The sequence below is a fragment of the Aquarana catesbeiana genome, linkage group LG02, assembly GCF_042186555.1.
Source record: "Aquarana catesbeiana isolate 2022-GZ linkage group LG02, ASM4218655v1, whole genome shotgun sequence".
NCBI lineage: Eukaryota > Metazoa > Chordata > Amphibia > Anura > Ranidae > Aquarana > Aquarana catesbeiana.
Genome location: NC_133325.1, coordinates 271533523 through 271557290, shown reverse-complemented (window position 1 = coordinate 271557290; position 23768 = coordinate 271533523). Strand labels below are relative to the sequence as shown.

The 23768-nt window shown below is 41.1% G+C and overlaps 1 protein-coding gene across 5 annotated transcripts in view; it reads right to left on the bottom strand.

Moving 5' to 3' along the window:
* Positions 1-23768, bottom strand: part of FGF14 (fibroblast growth factor 14) — a 776206-nt gene that overhangs the window by 124087 nt on the left and 628351 nt on the right. The window lies entirely within an intron of this gene.

The following is a 23768-nucleotide window of genomic DNA, read 5'->3' as shown; positions in this document are numbered from 1 at the left end:
TTTGCTATAATAAATATCCCCATTTTTTTTTTTTAAAAAGCTAATTTTTTCTCAGTTTAGGCTGATATGTATGCTTCTACATATTTTGTGAAAAAAAAAATTGCAATAAGCGTATATTGATTGGTTTGCACAAAAGTTATAGCATCTACAAAAAAGGGGATATATTTATAGCATTTTCATTTATTTTATTTTTTTTACTAGTACTGGTGGCAATCTGCGTTTTTTATCGTGACTGCAACATTATGGCGTACACATCGGGCAATTTTGACACATTTTTGGAACCATTGGCATTAATACAGTGATCATTAAAAATGCATTGATTACTGTAAAAATGTCACTGGCGGTGAAGGGGTTAACACTAGGGGGCGGTGAAGGGGTTAACTGTGTTCCCTGGGAGGTGATTCTAACTGAAGGGGGAGGAGACTAACTAGAGGAAGTGACAGATTGTGGTTCCTAGCCAATAGGAACACACGATCTATCACTCCTATCAGAACAGAGAAGTGTGTGTTTCCACGCACTCATCCCTGTTCTGTCTCTCCTGGTCACGATCGCTCATGGCCGGCGGTCGCGAGCATCGGCACCCCCGCTTTGCAGCGGGAGTGTGCGCCTCCTATCCGGACCCCACGAGCCAGCATACAGTATAACTGCGGCGGCTGGTCCAGAAGTGGTTAAGGTAGACAAAAAGATATAAGACTTCATGTTAGGTTCACACCTTCGCGTTTTTGGTGGCTCGTGTTTGCGCAGGCACAGCAGCCCATTCATTTGAATGGGCTGCCGTGCCTGAGCTTCACGCAGAAAAATGTGCGTGCAACTTTTTCAAAACAGCTTCACGCTAGGTTCACACCTTTGCATTTTTTCAGCGCACGCTTGCATGGGCACAGAAGCCTATTTATTTGAAAATGAAAAGTGAAAGAAAAATGTGCGTTCATCTTTTTCAAAATGTGGCCTACAGGGAACTCGCATTTCGCTGTTGTTCATGCCCCCACAAAGGTTCTGTTTGTGGAGATGCCAGTCTGAATGAATAGCGCATGTTTTCTCACAGCACCGCATTTTCACTGCGGGTGGTTGCGGGAATCAATGCGATTCCCGTACTCACAGCCACACGCATAGGTGCGCATAGGTGGTGGACCTAGAATCAAACAAAAGCATCTTCAAAATAAAAAAAAAACACATTGGGGCACTAAGGGTTGAACTGGTGGACTGGCAGATGCAAGTACACAGCGACAGGGGCAGGACAGCAGACAGCGGCCAAGCTGGAGAGCAGGCGAATGCAGGGTCTCGGGTGGTCAGGCAGGCAGAAGTCGGTAACGACCAAGCAGCGGAGGTACAGAATCAAATCCAGAGAGGAGTCAGGGCAGGCCAGGGTCGGCATCAAGTGAGCAGAGAAGGTACCGGAACAGTAGGCAGAAGGCAGAGTCGGGTCACAAGCTGGGTCAGCAATCAGTTATCAGGAACCAGGAACAAGCAGAGTCAAACAGGCTGGGTATATACAGGAACAAGCACAGGATCAGATGGTAGAAGCTGACGACCACTCAGCAATCTTCCGGTCTATGGAGCCAGTTTAAATAGGCAAGAGAGTGCCAAGTACTCACGCACGATCACACTAATGCGCATGCGCACGTGCGCGGAATATGTTAGTGAGTCAGGAATGTCTAGTTGTCACTCTCGAATTCCTATGCACATGAGTGTGGGTTACGGAACCTCTAGCTGCCACTCGAGAATTCCTATTAGCAAGTACACATCTTCTTGCACGTCTTTGTGTACGATTATGCACACGATTTCCCTGACAGATATCAACTAGACCAGCCACTTTAAGCAGGAGGTTTATGGAGACACAGTTCTGTCTATGTTTGTTTTTAATAGCTCTATGGAATTTTTTCATTGGGGACACCACAACAATATACATACCTTCTCATAACACCCCTGAAGAAAGAGATTTGATACTCTGAAATGTGTCGGGTGAACCTCGAGAATTTCATAGTGCAATCTGTATGGTGATTTTGTGTACAGAAACTGTAATAATTTCAAAACATTTTATTGTTTTTTTTTTAATTATGTTTAATAAATTATACCTTTTTTCAATAATCTACTATGCCTGTGCCTTTAAAATCCAGTTAGGAGTTTCTTTTTTGTGTTTTCCTGTACTGTGGTGGGGTGCATTCTTGTGGGGTATAAAGCAGCTAGCTTTTCCAGCCAATGCAACTTCACCCATGCCAAAAACCCTGGTTTTGAGGTTCGGTATTTTTGGATTTTATTATTTTCGTCCTAAAACACTTTTTTGTTCACTGCACCTTTCGTAATGCAAAATAAAATCCTGACTTGATGAACATGTTGGGCAACCGGCGACATATGTTAGAATCCACAGTTACTATGGCTTCCCTGAGTCATTTGGTAAGATCTGGCTTTGGAAAACATCATACATTGGTGAAAGTAATCCCTGTACCAAGATAGACAGATTACTAAGTCTATTTTGAAGCCATGTTCCTAGGCAAGTAACTTTTTGGTTAAAACATATTTTTTAAGGACTGTTTATACGCCTTTTTTTTAAGTAGAGGTGGTACAGGGCTGCCTTTTAAGCAGACCTTCCTTTTTTTAAAGGTCCGATTTAAGACCCCATGTTGATACTTTTAGAATCTTTTTATTTGCCCACTAAGCTGTTTAGAAATTTCCTCAATGCAAGAAATGCAATCAAGCAATCCCACATTTTGGCCTTTCCAACTGAACATAAACATACAGTGACAATCCAGTGTATTTGGTATTCCTGCAGTAATATCCATTTACTATTATGTCACTGTGAGATCTCACACAATATTACATGCTGGCTAAAATATTCCTGCTGTAATATCACTATGACTGGGAAACACTGATATGAACTTTACAGTGCATAATAAGTACTGTATGTGAGGAATCTTGCCCAAAGTATGTTACACAGCTCCAGGGCAATTATCATGAACTGGGACTGGTTAAATTGATTCGTTTAGACACAACAAGCTCATCCCACTACTTTCACAGTACCTCAGCAAAAAGGAGAAAAAAAGCAAACCTAGTATGACTACATACATAATTTGGCTGAGTATAAACTGCAATCAGGGGACTAGAGACCTAAATTATGAGCACTTCTAGACACATCAAATCACATTTCAGCAGAATGAAGAAGAGCTTGGATAAAACTGTAGCCTGCAGCCAAAGGCATGAGCAAGTTATTATGTTCCATTTATTGCTGCAGATCTGTAATGGGGTCATATAAGCTATGGATGCCTACAGTTCTACTCTTCAAACACGCTGTGTAACTATGAAGTGCTTTGCAAGCATTGCGTCAAAAAAAGAATACATGGTTTGTAAACAAGCTACACTTCATATACGTAGATTTTAGTAAATTAAAGCCTGGGCAGTAATTTTTTAGAAGATATACTTGTTACTATGGCTGATTCACTAAACTGAGACAGCTGCCTAATAACAGGCTCACCAAAGTACCTACTCATACCTTAAAGGGTATAACATTTTTTTTTTGGTATTAGAACAAGGAAGCATTAGGCTTCATGTACACGGGACGTTGTTCAACCTCCCCTGAACGATTTAACCACTTCAGCCCCGTAAGGATTTACCCCCTACCTGACCAGAGCACTTTTTACAATTTGGCACTGCGTCGCTTTAACTGCTAATTGCGCGGTCATACAATGCTATACCCAAACGAAATTTGCGTCCTTTTCTTCCCACAAATAGAGCTTTCTTTTGATGTTATTTGATCACCTCATGCTTTTTGTTATAAAAAAATCCAATAAACCCAATTTTAGTCATACATTTAGGCCAAAATGTATTCGGCCACATGTCTTTGGTAAAAAAAAATGTCAATAAGCGTATATTTATTGGTTTGCGCAAAAGTTATAGCGTCTACAAACTAGGATACATTTTCTGGAATTTACACAGCTTTTAGTTTATGACTGCCTATGTCATTTCTTGAGGTGCTAAAATGGCAGGGCAGTACAACCCCCCCCCCCCCCAAATGACCCCATTTTGGAAAGTAGACACCCCAAGGAAATTGCTGAGAGGCATGTTGAGTCCATTGAATATTACTTTTTTTGTCCCAAGTGATTGAATAATGACTAAAAAAAAAAATTACAAAAAGTTGTCACTAAATGATATATTGCTCACACAGGCCATGGGCATATGTGGAATTGCACCCCAAAGTACATTTAGCTGCTTCTCCTGAGTATGGGGATACCACATGTGTGGGACTTTTTGGGAGCCTAACCGCATACGGGGCCCCGAAAGCCAATCACCGCCTTCAGGATTTCTAAGGGCGTAAATTTTTGATTTCACTCTTCACTACCTATCACAGTTTCGGAGGCCATGGAATACCCAGGTGGCACAAAACCCCCCCAAATGACCCCATTTTGGAAAGTAGACACCCCAAGCTATTTGCTGAGAAGCATGGTGAGTATTTTGCAGCTCTCATTTGTTTTTGAAAATGAAGAAAGACAAGAAAAAAATGTTTTTTTTCTTTTTTCAATTTTCAAAACCTTGTGACAAAAAGTGAGGTCTGCAAAATACTCACTATACCTCTCAGCAAATAGCTTGTCTACTTTCCAAAATAGGGTCATTTGGGGGGGTTTTGTGCCACCTGGGTATTCCATGGCCTCCGAAACTGTGATAGGCAGTGAAGAGTAAAATCAAAAATTTACGCCCTTAGAAAGCCTGAAGGCAGTGATTGGTTTTCGGGGTCCCGTGCGCGGCTAGGCTCCCAAAAAGTCTCACACATGTGGTATCCCCGTACTCAGGAGAAGCAACAGAATGTATTTTGGGGTGTAATTTCACATATTCCCATGGCATGTTTGAGCAATATATCATTTAGTGACAACTTTGTGCAAAAAAAGAAAAAAAAATGTGTCTTTTTCCTGCAACTTGTGTCACAATATAAAATATTCCATGGACTCGACATGCCTCTCAGCAAATAGCTTGGGGTGTCTACTTTCCAAAATGGGTCATTTGGGGGGGGTTTGAACTGTCCTGGCATTTTATGCACAACATTTAGAAGCTTATGTCACACATCACCCACTCTTCTAACCACTTGAAGACAAAGCCCTTTCTGACACTTTTTGTTTACATGAAAAAATTATTTTTTTTTGCAAGAAAATTACTTTGAACCCCCAAACATTATATTTTTTTTTAAAGCAAATGCCCTACAGATTAAAATGGTGGGTGTTTCATTTTTTTTTCACACAGTATTTGCGCAGCGATTTTTCAAACTTATATTTTGGGGAAAAAACACACTTTAAATTTTAATGCACTAAAACACACTATATTTCCCAAATGTTTGATGAAATAAAAAAGATGATCTTAGGCCGAGTACATGGATACCAAACATGACATGCTTTAAAATTGCGCACAAACGTGCAATGGCAACAAATAAATACATTTTTAAAAGCCTTTAAAAGCCTTTACAGGTTACCACTTTAGATTGACAGAGGAGGTCTACTGCTAAAATTACTACCCTCGATCTGACCTTCGCAGTGATACCTCACATGCATGGTGCAATTGCTGTTTACTTTTGACGCCAGACCGACGCTTGCGTTCGCCTTAGCGCGAGAGCAGGGGGGGACAGGAGTGCTTTTTTTTTTTTCCTTTATTTTTTTTTTTGCTTTTTTATCTTATTTTTAAACTGTTCCTTTCATTTTTTTTTTTTTTTAAATCATTTTTATTGTCATCTCAGGGTATGTAAATATCCCCTATGATAGCAATAGGTAGTGACAGGTACTCTTTTTTGAAAAAATTGGGGTCTATTAGACCCTAGATCTCTCCCCTGCCCTCAAAGCATCTGACCACACCAAGATCGGTGTGATAAAATGCTTTCCCAATTTCCCACAACACACTATATTTCCCAAATGTTTGATGAAATAAAAAAGATGATCTTAGGCCGAGTACATGGATACCAAACATGACATGTTTAAAATTGCGCACAAACGTGCAGTGGCAACAAAATAAATACATTTTTAAAAGCCATTAAAAGCCTTTACAAGTTACCACTTTAGATTTACAGAGGAAGTCTACTGCTAAAATTACTACCCTCGATCTGACCTTCGCGGTGATACCTCACATGCATGGTGCAATTGCTGTTTAGATTTGACGCCAGACCGAAACTTGCGTTCGCCTTAGCGAAGACCGACGCTAATTAGCCGCTAGGATTGCTTTTGCATAAAAGCCGACCGCTGGCTGAAAAGAATGATACCAAGATGATACCTAAACCTGCAGGCATCATTCTGGTATAACCACTCAAAGTCGTGAATTGCGTCCTCTGTAAATCTATCAAACATGATAAAACATAATAACAATAAAACATTGCAGAATAGAATACAGTAAAAAAGAGCAGAACAATAGAGAGAGAATAGAGAGAGAGAACAATGAAACAACAACAATTTTTTTTTATTTTATATACTTTTTTGTTTTGTTTTTTGTTTACACTTTTTTTGTAACTAACTTTTATAACTGTAACCGGTTCCAGGTTCGGGTCTCTCAAAATGCGATGGCATCTTGGGAGACCCTGTGAAAATGTGCCTAGTCTGGGCAATGCTGTACCCTACGCTAATACTCAACTAGTGTATGGTAGCGTTCAAAACATTCACCAATGCAAAGACCAGGATTGTCAGGACAGGAGGGACAATAATAGCGGGTGTCACGCCTATATCCGCACTTGCTGCAGACACGACATCTTTTTTGGGGGGCTCGTTGGGTAGGGGTACTCGGGAGGACATAAAGAAAATGCCTCTCATGCAGCCGACTGCATTTGGTTGGGGATGTGAATGGGGGAAGTACGGGTGCTGCAGAAGCGGTGGGTTCCCAATTAGGATTGGTGAATGCAGCAGGGAGGGCACTATGGGCACAACGGGCCTGTGTTTGTCTTCTTCTTGGTGGCAGCGGGACACTACTTGCCACCTCACCAGCTTAAACTGCACTTATGGGACTCGCCACGTCACCAAGTGTTACTGCAGTGCTGGTTTGACTACGACCAGGGTGTACTAGGCCGCTGGTGCTTGCCACTTCACCAAAACGCTACCAAAAAAAAACTGTTAGCAATCGCAGGGATCAGGCCTGACTCTGCGAACGCTGCAGTTATGCGTTTATCGATCGATACTGCACTTGGGTGGGCTGGGCTGGGCTGGGCCGGGCGGAGGGGCAAAACGCAGGTGCTAGCAGGTATCTGGGCTGATCCCGCTAACACTGCATTTTTGGGAACCCTAAACTGCTGGGGACGCTAGTATAGATCTGATCGGATCAGATATTGATCCCTTCAGATACTATACCACTAAGGGAGGCGTATGCTGCGTGCGTTGGTGTTAGCGGTACTGGCGCTAACCTGACGCTGCTTGGGGTTGGTGCTTGCCAGTTCACCAAAACGCTACCAAAAAAACTGTTAGCGATTGCAGGGATCAGGCCTGACTCTGCGAACGCTGCAGTTATGCGTTTAGTGTTTTGTAAGTGTCAGTAATCGATCGATACTGCACTTGGGTGGGCTGGGCCGGGCGGAGGGGCAAAATGCAGGTGCTAGCAGGTATCTGGGCTGATCCCGCTAACACTGCGTTTTTGGGAACCCTAAACTGCTGGGGACACTAGTATAGATCTGATCGGATCAGATATTGATCCGTTCAGATACTATAAACTAAGGGAGGCGTATGCTGCGTGCGTGGGTGTTAGCGGTACTGGCGCTAATCTCACGCTGCCTGGGGCGACGCATATCACCGCCGGGCGATCAGGGGTCTAAACCTTTATTCGGTAATAAACGGCGGGTGCCCTGACGCTATAAAAAATAAACAAACTAACCAGCGTCACCCGTAACGATTATACGGTGATCAGTGGTGAAAGGGTTAACTAGGGGGCAATCAAGGGGTTAAACCATTTATTAGGTAGTTTATGGGGGTCCCTGACACTATAAAACACTGACGGCGGACCTAAATATTTACCTCACTAACTAGCGTCACCAGTGACACTAATACTGCGATCAGAAAAATGATCGCTTAGCGACACTGGCGACGGGGGGCAATCAAGGGGTTAAAACTTTATTGGGGGGGTTAGGGGGGTACCCTAGACCTAAAGGGGACTAACACTAACTGCCCTAACACACTAACTGTCACAAACTGACACCATGCAGTAATCAGAAAAAAAAAAAAAACTGCTTGGTGTCAGTGTGACGGGGGGGGGGTGATTAGGGGGTAAAGGGGGGTGTAAAGTATGCCTGGCATGTTCTACTGTGTGTGTGTGTGTTATACCATCACTCGGATGTCTTCTCTCCTCGGCGCCGGAACAGAAAATACCGAGCCGAGGAGAGATGACATCACTTCCTCTGCCTCTGTGTACTATACAGGGGCAGGGGAAGATTCTCATTGGCTGGGAGCGATCGCGAGGGGGGGGCCACAAATGGATGGTCTCCCCTCACCTCTGATCGCTCCCAGTCAGAAGCCGACCGCCTCGGGCACCGGGGGGGGGTCCAATCGGACCCCCCGCCCACGGCAGGCAATCACGTACCAGGTACGTGATTTTGCCTGCCCGTGCCATTCTGCCACAGTATATCTGCATTAGGCGGTCGGCAACTGGTTAACTTGACAGCTAGAAAGCAGCTGTTTTTTAACCCTGTGGTACTAATGTTATTATCATGTTTAAACATTATTACATTTGGCAATTAATGTTGTCCTGCCATTACTTTGTTTACTATGTTATCAATATTTTATGTGTTGTTTTTAGCATTGTAATCAATAAAGGTCCCTATCTATTCACCAATTTATTTGTTTGCCACCACGTGCTTCATAAAAAGTCCCATACCCCCCTCTTTTTTTGTTCCCCATTTGCTTTAAATAGAAACCAGCGTCTAAAAACAGCTGTTTAGCCGCGTTTACATGCCACTTGCGCCTAGAAGCATTTGAAAAAAAAATTGTATTTATTTTTTTTGGTTAAAATGAAAAACGTCTTTAAACAAAACACTGCTAAAGGCGAGTTAACGCGTTTACCTGCTTTTGGCGCTTGAAATGCCTCCAAACACAGCTTCTAAACGCATTTTTTGGGGTTCCAAAAAAAGCCTCTAAACTCAACTGCCTAGAAACGACTATAAATGACCCTGTGTACATGGACTGATAACATAACAGAGGAGAGTTTATGAGCAGTTAAAAAAAATGCCCAACTGCTCCTAAACGTCCGTTTACCAGCAGCAGTGTACATGAGGCCTAAGAACCTCTGAGTGGGTGCTTATTAGGTTTTCCTCTCTTTCTATCATGAGGACATTGGATTTGGAGCTGGAGCTCGGGAGGCTGGCCTAAAAGGATCCAGTTGGAGGGATTCAAGGTGGAGAGAGCAAGGAGAAACAGTGAGTAGATCAGGATGGTGCAGGGACAGACAAGGGAAGAGACTGCCAGCCAGTGCTCTCTTGAAGACTGTGGTGTGCCAAGTCTTCATCAAACCTTGCTCTGAGGAATTCTCCATGTACATGTCAGTCGGGAGGACTGGGGAGAGGAAAGCAGCCAGGTGGGCTAGCAACGTCTGCAAGCAGTGGAACTGGGATCAGTGACCACATGGAAGTGGAAGGTGATGTGTTTTACTGTTCACTCCTTATGTGCTACTTTGCTAAGGGACTGAGAGCTCCTGCCTGTAATGAGCTGTTGCTGAACTGACAATAGACTGTTAGTTCCCCCAGAAGTGAACCAGCAGAAGCTGTGCAAAGAGTTTTTTGCAGGAGGAAGGAAGAAGAGGAGCTTGACACACTGTTTAGAGCTGAAAACAAAAAAAACTCCTTGCAGTAGGGCCCCACACTGCAAGGGACAAATGCTCATTTATGCCTAGAATTCCAGGAAAAAAAGGACCTTTACTTACCTAATCCTTTGCTCCATGCTATAAGAACCTCTTCTCTAAAGTGCTCCAATGGTCACAGACACTCTGACATCATCAAGTACAATAGTCCTTCATTGTACATGAGGACACCGAGGGACCTCTAACAAGCTGGGGAAGACTTGACAGCCAGCTGCATAGGGAAGCGAGGGATATGGTAAGTATAAGTACATTTTACTGAGCATTAATAAGCATTTAACCCTTGAGATACAGGTGGAGCCCAGCTGCAAGGGATTTTTTTTTTGTTTTCCCAGAAGTTCAGCTTTAAACTTTGCAAAAGCGGTTATGCAAACCCAGGTACATGCTCAAAGCAAATACCAACTTCTGACAATCTGAGCTCTTACCCACCTCCCAACATTGCAGTCCATTTTATAATTACTCAATGACGACAGTATAAATTTAAAAATGTAAAAGTGTTGCGCACACTAAATAAAGTAAAATGGATGCTAACATTATGAAGGTGATGCATGCTCTGCAGCTCTAATGTTATCATCCTTCAAACTGGACACACTCACTTTAAAGTCAGCCTGTGCCATCCTCAAACCGATCAAACTAACAGACACCCATTTACTGTCTATACCAACCTTTATATCTGGAAAAAAATAATGTGTGCATCCAAGGTGGCCAAACAATTTGGGGCAAATTATTCCTGAACACCGGGACTAACACAGAACTCTGACCTGCTCCAACTCCACATAGCACCCCATGGCACCCAAATTAAATTGTCAGTTGCAGAAGAGTGGAATGGGGGGCACAAGATTTCAGAAAGTGTGTCCTGCTGAGAGGAGGCTTCTGGGGGGTGGTTACACAAAAACATTTGGTGACTATTATGCTGGGGTGCTGTTTAAAGACTTCCAGGAGCTGCAAATTACTTGAATTAAGGCAGCTGGTAATAGAAGTGCATAGCACTAGTTAACTGGCACATTGCACTTCTTTTCACTAGCCAAGAGCCAAAACGATCCAGCACTGTTTAGGTTTTTATTTTATTATAATTATTTATTTTTTTTACTTTATTGAAATGTAAAAGTAACATTTCATTTATTCCTATGCACCGCAGTGGAGCTGTAGTGTGAACATGGACAGTGATTTCAGCTGAGCTTTGATGCGCTGCAAAAAAATGCAGCATGTATACATTTTTCTGAAATATACTGCAATCCATCTGAAGGCAGTGTTGTAGTATGAACAGGGCCCGTAGAGAACAATTGTTTTCTATGTGCCCTTTGTGGTAACTGGCAGTGATCAAATGCAGAAAACTGCCTTTCAATGTATATAGTATGAACAGGCCCACGATCAGATTTTCCGCAGAAAAAGCCTCGGACTGTTGTCTGAAGGGCGTTGGCCAAAAACTTGTCTTGCATACAAACGGCACACAATTGTCAGCTAACAAACACGAACGTAGTGACATACAACGAACCAATAAAGAGGAAGTTCAATTGTCAGACGCCACCCTTTGGGCTCCTTCTGCTAATTTTGTGTTAGTAGAAGTTTGGTGAATGTTGATTCGCGCTTTCCATTTTGCGTTTTTCATTTTGCGCTTTTCATTTCGTGCTTTTCAGTTTGTCTCTGAACAGCCATTCGTCAACCAGACATGTTGTGGAATCGGAGGAGATAATGTGTTTTTTATTATTGGCCTTGGAGTTATTACTTTGACCCAAGTCCACTCCAGGAACAGGAGGAAGAGGATTTCTTGGACCAAAAATTGGTTGCTTTATTAATCGTGACCAATTAAGTCATATGCCTTTGCTGTGGGACCCCTGCTTTCACCAACTCTTGGCATTGTTGACCCCCTATAGTAAGAAGCAGGACACATGCATGAGGCTTTTATGTTATTTGTTGGTTGAATAATGATTTGATTTGGTATATTTTCTAGATTTTTGGATACATACATACATACATAGAATGCACTTTTTGGTTAAAGCGGGGTTCCACTCAAATTTTTAACTTAATCTTACCCCCTTCAGTTAACTGCATAGATGTTCAAATGCCGCATGAAATTTTTTTTTATCGCTGTAATTACCTTTATATTGTACTTTATTGTGGCACTTCCTGTCTCTCCTCCCATGGGAGTAGGCGTGTTTATTGCCTTTCCCTGGCGCCGCACTGTCTCCTGGGAGCTTAGTGTCAGGCTTCCCAAGATTCAGTGCGGAAACAATGATCATGCGTGTGAACAAGCTGTGAACGAACAGCATTCACCGCATCTGGGAAATCAATGCTTGTGGGCTTCACATGCCCACAAGCAAGATGGAAACAGCCAGCATCACATTTTTTAAGTTATTCTTCAGTACGAAAACAGACAGAGGCGGAAATATTACACCCAAAATGTGAGTATTATTTTGGGGTTACCAAAGTGTCTCAATGAAAAAAAAAAGATTGGTCGCCGGACTCCCGCTTTAAGTTCTATTGGCAGATAGCATGTCTAATTTTATTTGTTTTCTTTTTTTAATGCACAATAAAAAAATTGTGGAGAATAATACTTGGCTATGTGTTTTACTTCAAATGACAGTTTGGGAGTAGGCAGTTACATTTAAAAAAAATACAATGTAAAATTAACAAGGGACACCAACATAGTTGCATCTTTGATCTTAAAAACTATGGGATAATGATGTTGTGGTAACTTGCCCAAAAAAAACAAAAAAAAAACGCATATTAATATTATTCTTGATATCACAAGAAAATAAAAGCCTTTTAAAATACGTTTGGCAGAATTCCATCAGTATCACCAGCAAAGCAGCTTTATTATTATCCCATTAAAGAAGAAGAGAATTGTGCGCTGCATTTTGACATTTCATAATTTGCCACATCACGAATGTTAATTCTCCATTACAAACGCTAGTTTACAAGACTGACCGCTTCTGGCTCGTCCTTCTCCTGAGCATGAGTGTTTGTACTTTGGACTTTTGTCTGACGGACTTGTGTACACACCATCGGAAAATCCGACAACAGACATTTGTCCGCGGAAAATGTTAAAGCCTGCCATCCAACATTTGTCTGCGGAAATTCAGACGACAATTGTCCGATGGAGCGTACAAACGGTCGGAATTTCCACCAACAGCCTGTCATCACACAATTCCCATCGGAAAATCTGATCGTGTGTACGAGGCTTTACACTTCCTGGAGCTCCTCTTTGAAATAAACCTGTGCTAAAAAAAAGTGAGTAAATAAACTCCCACCACTGACTTTTCTTTTAAATGATTGTTTTCTAGCTGTCATACTGATCCAGTGGCTTCATGCCATTTGAGTACTTGACCCACTGTGCAGACCAGATGTCCTGCCTTTACTTTGACTGCACTGGCTGCGTGCTTGTTATGGGACAGTGACTTAGGCTGGGTTCACACCGCAGCACGGAGTAGCTCACAGCAGGGGTCTGGTACATCCTCGTTCACCGTTTCAGATCCGCTCTCAGCCCGAATATTTGCTGAATTCGGACCTGAATTGGACCAGAAGACACACAGGACTCCTGTGCAATTCACACCGAAGAGCCGGTCACAATCTCCTGACATGCAAATTAAATGCGGGGAAACCCACATACAATGCACAATAGTGTGAACCCAGCCTGAATGCTGAATGCAAAAAATCAAAGGAACATGCATTTTCCGAAGAAAGTCAACAAAAGCAGCCTACATACAGTATTTCTCTCATAGCCGCTTTGCCTTAAATGATACATGCTATGGGCAGCACAAGGTGAGATCAGCATAAACTGCCAAAATGTCTGATTCCCAGATGTATTTGCAGAATTTGAATTGAACAAGTTAATGGGTTTACAAAGTAGAAAGATGTCCTTAGAATGACCTCATCCACATGCCTGGAACTAATAGCTGAAGCTGCCTGCTTGTCATACGTAGATAACACATTTCTTGCAGAAACCAGGCTATTGCTAACATGTTCTCCAGTAAGGAAAACCCTTTATCCTTTTTACATTAAAACATAGATTGTTTTTCAATAGCCATAGCAACAGCAAGATGAGACTAACAGTACAGCAGACGCCTTTGTCACTGTTATAATTAATTATGATTGTCGTTTTTTTTCCATCTTCTTGCACATCAGGTGGCATATGGCAGCAAGTGTGTTAAATGCACAGAAATATTCTGCCTAGCAACATCTCCTGGGAGGAGGGGATGCCTCTGTCATGATGCCAACGTAACACCCAGCTAACAAGCTCAACCTGACCTTGACTTGATTCCTTGAAAATAGATTAACATCTAGTGATTGTGTCACGTGAGGTGCTTTAATGTGTGTGACATTTGTCCCTAGCTATGGGCGTCGTCAGGCTCAACGATGAATGCAGTCGATAGCTGTGATGTATTTTACACCACACAAGGTTTTCAAATTTGTTCTGCCTAAATGATACAAACACCAAAGTGATTCTATGGTTGTGATTGCTAAAGATGGGCGCACACACAGTCAGATCAATAGTTGTTACTGATGACTGAGTCTAGCTGAATGGAAAGAATTTGAATGGATATTTTAGGTACTACACATAAAATTGACAGATCAAAATCTGTGTATGGGCAGCTTGAAATGCCATTGAGTGCTTAATGGAAATCTGCCAGTACTGCTCGAAACAGTGTACAGACCAGTAAGGCCAGCCATACACGGTTCGAATCTTGGCCGGTTCGGCAGGAACCGTCCAAAATTCAAACCATGAATGGGCAGGCTTAATGTACCATGTTGATTGAGTCATCAGCTTGGGTACAACCAGCCTGCCGGATTTGCTTGCGATTATCACAGTCGGCTGCTATTGCTGTTAATGATAGTCACTGTTTTCTCCTGGTGGGGACACTTCTCCCATCCTTCCACCAATGGCTCAGCAGGAGGGAAATAGAGCAAATTTATTTTCTGCAACCCGTGGTTGCAGGAAAGACATTTGCTCCATGTATGGCTGGCCTTACTCATAAGGCATTGACGCCAGATGATCAGCATAACAGCCAGTTGCTGTAAGAAAGTGAGATCGGCAATGGCAACCTTTATATTTCTCGCATGGCAGGTCACCTTTAAATAAATGTTCATGGATTTTGCAGGATGGTATTTATAGAATAATGATATAAACCTATTGTCTCTACCCACTCTGGTTTATATCAGTCACTAACAATCCCTATATCTTTGTTATAGTCCTAAGGTCACTGCACCCTTGTTGGTTTGCCCCCTTCTTTGCCCGCCATGTCTGCCCCGTTCGTCCGGCTTCTGTCGAAGGGTAACAACCAAAAAAGGTCTGCAGACCGACTTCTGAATCAGCGCTCTTAGCCAATGGCTGGGAGCGCTGACTGGAGTGTTCTGGCTGTCCCCTTGTCAGAACACAATAGCACAGCAGGTGAGAAAGTCGTACTTACATCAGATTGTTAGTACAGCGGCTTCAACCTGAGCTGTCAGTAGTAGTGTGTATGAGGCTTAACAGTGTACTCAGCGGGTTAAGGGCCAGATTCTCATGAGAACAGGTCAATATTTTCATATCAGAGGTCCCACAGCAGAAAAAATAGTCATACTGGGGACAACTTTACTGAGATTTTGCTTTTTTTATGCTTTTTTGGGCAAATTTGTTGTTGGGCAGATTAAAAAAAACACAACTACATGTTGTTCTGTAGCTTCTCCATTGAAGTCTATTCAACCAAAAAAAGCACAGTTTTGCGTTAAAAAAAAGTCTCTGACCTTTTCCAAAAATGCAAAGGCACAAAAATTGCATTGGTGTGAACATGTTTCATAGGAACCCGTGTTAAAATTAATGTCCTGCCTTTCTGCAAAAAGCATGAAAAAACACACAGCTGTGAACCGAGCCTTAGCAGCTACATTTTGTACTACTATTGTAACCTATTTTTTTTTTGTTTTTAACAAGCAGGATTGCTCTGTATTAGTACACATAAGTGGTACATAGACAACAGGTATCCAAACAGTAGTACAGATCAAAAGGGAAGACAATTCATCAAATAAGACATAAAATAAGACATAAAAGTGCACAAAAACGAATACATACAAAAAACATGGGCTGGAGGAGAACCAGTACATTTCAGTCTTACAGATAGTCAGCAGTGAATACAATTAGAAATATTCATACACACAACCAATATTAACACTCCAACCATGGTTGCCAAGTTTTGTCATTATTCTGGGGGAAATTTCAATTTATACATGGACAGTACCGTATTGATGGTAGATTCCCAAGAGGATATCGTAGGATGGGAGGGGGAAGCCCACCTGAAAATATTTCCTTTTTCGCATAATACAATAAGTAAGAGATCAACAATTTAGTGTATCAAGGTCTCTGCTCATCATGTATGCCCAGTAACACTAGTTCTGGAGTACAGAGAGACAGTTGTAAACGGGTGTTGAGTTGAAAAAATTTCATCCAGAACTATGTCACCCATGGGCATGTCCAAAACATATGAAAGTAAATGCCCACCTCTGAGAGACACTGAGTACAATCAGGAGATTGCTGTGGATAGATTCTGTGCAACCTCTGTGGCGTAAAATAAACCCTATGTAGGAGCTTTGTTTGAGTTAAAATTTACTGTATATCTGGATGCTATAACTAACCTGGAACAGTCCTCAAAGCATTCCTCCCAAATTTCCTTATCAAGAGCTGGTATATCCACATGCCAGTATTCCCACAGCGTGTCCATCTTAGGAGATTCTACACTAAGCAGGGCCATATAAAATGTAGACAGGGGCTTTGTCATGGTATTCTGCCCTAGAAGCTCTTCATTCAGGTCCAATTCTAACAGGGGTGGAACTGGGAATCGGGAGTGAACGCATGCTGTAATTGATAGTAGCAGAAATACATCCAGCGGGGTAATCCAAACCTAGCAGATAAGTCTCTAAAGGGCAATAGTATCCCTGAAGACAAAATGTCACAAAGTCTCCGAATACCATATTTAGCCCAAACCTGAGGGTCAAGAACCATCCTTATATGGGGAAGGGAAGGATTTCCTCACAAAGGGTGATAAGGAGACCAACAGCCAGGCTTCCTGAAATGCAATCTAGCAGCTATCCAGACCCTTTAAGTAACCCTAGCCGGAAGTGGGAGAGATGGGTATGCCACTGAGCCCCTGTATACTAAATTGCTAAGCTTCAAAAGGGAATCCAAGAAAGTCACTTCTAGATAAACTGCTGCCTTATCCCTAGAGCCCACAAACCAACAAGGAACAGTGACCACCATGGCAGCCCAACAGTATACTAGATAATTAGTCCCCCACAAGATAAAACAAATGATAAGTCCCCCACAACTAACCAGTAGCTGAAGAGTCGACCTCGCCAGTCGAGGGGCAGCACCCGCCCATAGGAAGGAGCTCACACAGCACTCAAGTTCCCTAAAAAGGAGCTTCGCAGGCAGATGGGACAACTACAAAAATACATAATTAAATTTGGGAAGGAAATTTTTAATATATTAATGCGACCCAGCAGATATAAACGCAAGTAATAGTAACAGTACAGGGTAAGGATTAAGACTGTAATACTTACTCACATCACTAGATAACCTTATGCCTAAATATTTAAATTCCTCCACCCAGAGCAAGGGGGTACGGGCAGCCGAATCCCCAGCCTTAGGGTCTAAGGGGAAAAGGACCGACTTATTCCAGTTTATCTGTATACCCGGCTATTGTCCAAACCCATCAAAGATTGCCAGGGCAGCCCGCATGGAGGAGTCCACATCACTAAAATAAAGCAGGGTATAATTAGCATAAAGTGACATTTTTTCCTCCAAGAGGCCAATCCGCCATCCTCCGAGTCAGGAGTCCCTCACCAAAATGGGTAGAGGCTCCAGAGCCAAGGCAAATAGACTTGGTGATAAATGGCATCTCTGACGGGTACCTCTGCCCAGGGTGGAAAAAATCTGAGATTCCATCATTTGCATGCATCCACGATTGTAACCTATTCTTAGGAAGGCCTTGGTAAATGGCATTGCTAAAGTCATGCTGTGAGGATATTGAACCATGGATTAACTTGGGTGTATCCGCAACTGAAAAAAGATGTTTTTTTTTTCAGTTTTCTTGAAAAAATTAATTTAATGGTTTCTGATCATTATCAAATATCACACCTAAACTTCATACATTGTGTGAAGTGTGTGTTGATTTTCAACCCTTCTTTCCATGTTAACCATTTTACTCTAATTTTTTTGAACTTTGCTCTTTCTACCAGAGCTATCTTTGTCTCACCAGGGTTTAATCACACCCAGCAAGCACTCATCATTTTTTCCTGATCAGCTAGGCATGCATTAATTATTGGCATTATCTTAAAGCAGTCTGCTTGAAGGGTGTCTTTAGCTGGATGTACTAGAGCTGGATGGTATAACTCAGTTGTAACATATATACTGCAAATATCAGCAGGAATTGAAGTGATTCCTGTAGTCCATAAAACAAATTATATATGTGTACATGAATATCTTTCTTGTGTGGGCCTTCGGGATCGGAATGACAAGAAGGATTTAAGCTAGCTGATAACTGAGCCATCTATACCATGATGGTGTGTTGGACATTCGATTAGGATGCGTGGTCTACCATACCAATGTTTGAGAAGGATTAAGGTGGGATAGCTTACTTTTCTCTGGGTTTTAACATAATATTAGACCTTAGATTGTAAGCTCCTTGAGGGTAGGGACTGATTTGAATGTACAATGTATACGTAAAGCGTTGCGTAAATTGATGGCGCTATATAAGTACCTGAAATAATAATAATAAAAATAAATAATATTTATTACACAAGTATAACTAGATTTGTGTAGAGTTAAAGAGGAATGCCATACAAATAGATACATTCACAGTTAAAATATGTACATAGGAACTGCTACTTGCCAAATGATTGGACATTCTATGAAGCCATTCAGACCACTTGCCTCTACAGCAGCTTAGTAAAAACACAAAGCTGATTGGACATTGAAGGAGTAGCAGCACAGTCATGAGCCAACAGTCTGCTCTCTCCTCATGGTGACCTTTCCCAGTCTGGGTCCTGTTGTAAAAGGGATTACAAAACCAAATAATATTCAGGCATTGCAGAAGTTTCATTTAAAAATACATTTTTACTTTTTTCTTAGTTTTTTTTTCTTTCTGTGAAAAGAAAGAAAAGAAAAAAGTAAGATCCAGGATAGTTGAAATGAGCTTCCATAACACTCAAGAGCCCTTTATACCCCTTTGCTGTCCTAAAAAAAAAATACAAAATCACCTCAGTTTTGCTTTCCCTATTGATTCCAATGCATTTCACAAAAATGGCAAATGTTTGCCAAAATCTCCTGATTTTTGCTTAAATTTCAGGAATAATAAATTAAAAAATTAGTCGCTTATAGAAAAAAAAAATGCGTACAGCTTGTAAAGTGTCATATCAGCACATATTTGAACTGATATAAGGAACCACAAAGTAGAGAAGTAAAGATCTAAATAACAACACAGATCATGAGCTTTTAAAAAGGAGTTAGCAATGGTGGTTTCTATAATTCTATCTTGAAGGGTTTTCTTTTAAACTGTGTCCAGTTTATATGTGTTATTATGTGTAATGCTATATGTGTTATACACATTTTTAGTTACAATTCCTTTAAATGCAAGAAAAAAAATATCAAAAATTTAATGAATTCACAGCTAAGAAGACAAATTATGATGTGTATTAGTATTGTCAGTGAGTTCTTGTTACAAGAATATTTTAACACAGACAAGCTCCTGGAAGAGAGCTTGGATAATTAACTGGTAATGATCTATTCTTTGTTTTCTCCCTAGGTTCCTGTGTAGTAAACGTGTGACAGACTTAAGGCAATGTGGTTGGAGCACATTATATACATGATATATGAAATAAACTGTTATTCAATTCACTCTCATGGTGTCTGCCCTCTTAATTGTGTCAATGACATGGCCAAAGTGTTCATTGAGCTTGTTTATAAAGAAAAGGCATGCTTATATTTGTACACTATTTCCTTGTATGCCACTTTGGAGAAAAATGAAAAAGAAAAAGCTGCGCTATCAAGTGAAACAAACTAAGACTAAAAACAACTGCAGCTGCTAGCACACAACAAACCAAGTCCCTAATAGTATAAAAGTAAAAAAGTGCAGCGCTAATTTTAGCACTGCACTTTTTTACTTTTATGCCGCTTTGGAGAGCCTACACACAAGCTTTTTCCACCACTTTTAATAGGATTGAACCAATAACTCCAGTACTTTCAGAGAAATATGACGTATTTTTGGTAATAACCTAGAAAACAAACTGCTAAACTAGAAAAAAAAACCTTGTAAAATATAAAGTGGAATTCCAGCTTTTTTCTAATGACTCTTAAAACTGTCCTCTTCTTCCTCCTAACACCTATGTCAACAAATCTGTCTAAGAAAGATGCATATACTTACCTATTTTCAGGCCACTCTGGTTTAGTTACGTGATCCTGCTTACCGTATCAGGCAGAGCTGCTGCAGGGGAGAGGAGGGAGTGCAAACAATGAATGGGCCATTGAAGTCTATAGGTGATGTCACTTCTCCAGGCATAACCAGCCCTTGTTGAAGCACTCTCTCCTGCAACAATGCAGGCTGACATAGGGGAGATCATGTGACCGAACCAGAGCGGGCTGAAAATAGGTAAGTATACAGATCTTTTTTACACAAGTTAGTTAGAAGAGTAGTAAAGATGAAGCTGGAATTTCACTTTAAGAGGAAGATGGAGAGGCTTACATTCACTACTGTCATAGTGTTATACTAAATTCGCAAACATTTGCTCTCATGTCCATGTATACCGCTTGATGAATGTGTCATATGTCAGAAAAAAAGCAAAAGATTGCCTAAAAACCTTAGAAAATGGTGGAAAATTGTGAACAGGAAAAGGGCCAAACTGACAAATTCTTCTGGTGTACAAAACATGCTTTTAAAAATAGGATGAAAGCTATAAATGAAAGTTCACCATATGTGGCTCACACATTTATTGTATTCAACCCTTTATAAATAGCCAATAATATTAATCTTATTAGTTCTGTGACGATACGCGTCGGGATTGGAGCAATAGGCGTAAACTGGAAGTGACGTGATCTGTTTTGCTAATTATTTGAGAATGTTATTTTATTCATTTAAAATAAAATAGTCAGTGCTTTAAAACAACTGCTCTTGGGGCTATTAGAAGTTGGACTCAGAACCAAATTTAATGAACAGTGTCTTTCGATACACTTATGTTTAACATGGGTATTTGCCTATTTTCTGACGTTTTAAAAGAGGTCATGGAATGCCTTAAAGCTGAAGTCTAGACAGATATAAAAGATATAAATGAATGCAGCCCCCTAGTCAATAATGCGTCATTAAATATATTTTTTCTTTGCACCCTGTACAGCAGGGCTGGAGTGTGAGAGGAAGAAGCAATACAAGGAGCCAATCAGTTCACGTGCTGACAAGAAGCATGCTGATAGGTGGAGATAGCATGACCGAAAGATTAGCTTGTCACTGTGCTCCTACTCCATTCACTGTCCAGTCACATACTGGGGTGGGTTCCAGGATAACCTGGGCTCAGAAGCAGCGGGTTAAATGATACATAATGAATGAGACGATCATTTTAAATCTAGTGGCAGAAAAAAATACTGAGAGGGAAATCTTTGGAATGAGGTTAAATATTGCAGACAAACAAGGAGGGAGGTTTATTATTTTATCTTTCAATGACATGTTCACTTTTATCTTGTTATATTTGGCTGGGTTAAAGCTGAACTCCATGCAAGCTTCTAAAAAACAATTACATATAAGGGTGCTGTTTTACCTGCCAAAAGATTTTAATTCTCATCCATTCAGTCCTGAGAGTTACCCAGCCCCAACGCATAGCACAGCCAGATGGATTACAACACTTTCTTTGCTACATTTTAAGGAATATGCTGCTGACACCACCCTGCTCCCACCATGATGACTGGACAGTGAGGGAACTTCAGAAGACTGATGAGGTCTTTGTCAATCAACTCTCAACTCCATCAAGATTGATACTTTTTAGTACATATGCATTCAGTTCACCTTATTGGCTTGCAGTCCTGCCCCATCCTACCGTAAGAGCTGCAAAAGGCTAACAAATAAGTTAAATTAAGGTACTTCTCTAGTTGACTTTAAAAATACATTTAAAGATTATTGATGACATTGATGAATATCAATTTGAGGCTTTTAGATCTGCTGGGATCTCAGCCTTACCTTCAGCATTAATAATATTCAGAAGCCCCTGATGAGCAATAGCCTCAAGTGGCGTAAGAGCTTTGTTTCAGTGTGGGTTCAGTATTGGGACACCTGCCTTTACACGCACATGAACTTTAATGGCATCCCAGTCTTCGTCTGTAGGGTTCAATATTGAGTTGGCCCACCCTTTGCAGCTCTAACAGCTTAATGGGTAAGGTTGTGATTCTGCGCTGTGAACTCTCTGACGAATAATGTGAATCACTATAATAAAGTGCTGGTGCAAGAGTGATTTTTAAATAAAGGTAAACACAGACAGAGCTATACTAAGTGCCAATAAAATAAATCATAAACTATGACACATATCACAAAATTTTAAGTGCTAAAGTGCAAAGTGAAACAGTTGCTCAGTGCAGCAATCATAATATACAGCACATGGTCATAATAACCACTAGACAATAATGCATAATCATGCAAATGCTAAGTGTATAAAACTGCGGGTGTTGCTGGGTGCAATCTTAGAACAAAGAAATATTAAAGCGCATGGTGGTAATAATATGGGGGTAAAACGTCCACTGAGCCACCCTGGGCTCTGATATCAAAGCGTCCCAAAAAAACTGTGACAATCAAAAATTGTTGAATAAGTGGTATTTCCCTTCACTGTGAAATGTGAAAATAACGGCCGATGCCAGGCCAATCCACTGCAGTGACACCTTAATGTGCACAAGCCCATCACCTTACTGCTGTAACGTTACAGCATGAATAAATCAGATGCTTTAGACAGGGGTCTTCAGAGGGTCCCTCTTTGGTAGATGCAGCAATGGATCATAGATATGGGCACAGCATTTACCTCCAGTTAGCTCAATTGGGATAATAGAAATGGAAGAAAGATCCCAATAGCATAATACCACTTAAAATTAAAATTTATTAAAAGTGCACACAGTAGATACACTCACTTTGTATAAAAAACGCTGAGATAACACTCCACAAGCGGCAAGCTCGTATGCTTACTTCACTTCCGGTTTCCACCTGTTGCTCCAATCGCGTTTTGTCACATTGAGTGAATTCATCAGGGAATGAACCCTACGGACTAAGATGCCTTTAAAGTTCATGTGCGAGTAAAGGCAGGTGTCCCAATACTTTTGGTAATATAGTGTGTATATATGATATATATATATTTATATTTTTGTCATGAGTATGACAGATTATTACAATGCATACCATGCTTATAGATAAAAAGAGAATGCAATGGAGAAAACAACATTACCAGAATCTAAGCCAGTGTCAATGAGACGGATGGAACTGGTTTGGGCAACATAAGAAGTTTGCCAATGATCCGTCCCATTTTTGGGGGACCTTCAAATGTTTCACTTTCAAGGCAATATACCCTGTTTTTATATCAGCCTTTCTCAACCTTTTTACACCAGAGACCACCCTAAAATAAGTTTCAGGTCTCATGGAAACCCTACTAAAACCAATTAATCAGGGATCAATGGGGAAAATGTCTCTTACATTAGTTGTCAGTTTGAAGAATGATACCCTTGAAGTGGTATTTGGAATGGAACTCTTATAGACAGCTAAAAAGATAACTGGTATCATACTTCTGGCTTTGCCTTGGACCATTAAATGGGAGGTCAATCAACCACAGCTTAAGGCAGGACCGTTTTTAAGGCAGGGTAAAAGGGGCAGCTGCCCCAGGACCCATCATTGTTGTGGGGCCCACAGCAGCTGCCTCATACTTGCTAACTATCCCAGTTTAAATTCACTTATTCCTTGAAGTTTTAGTCCCATGCTGTGTCCTGGTATCTCAGTGTA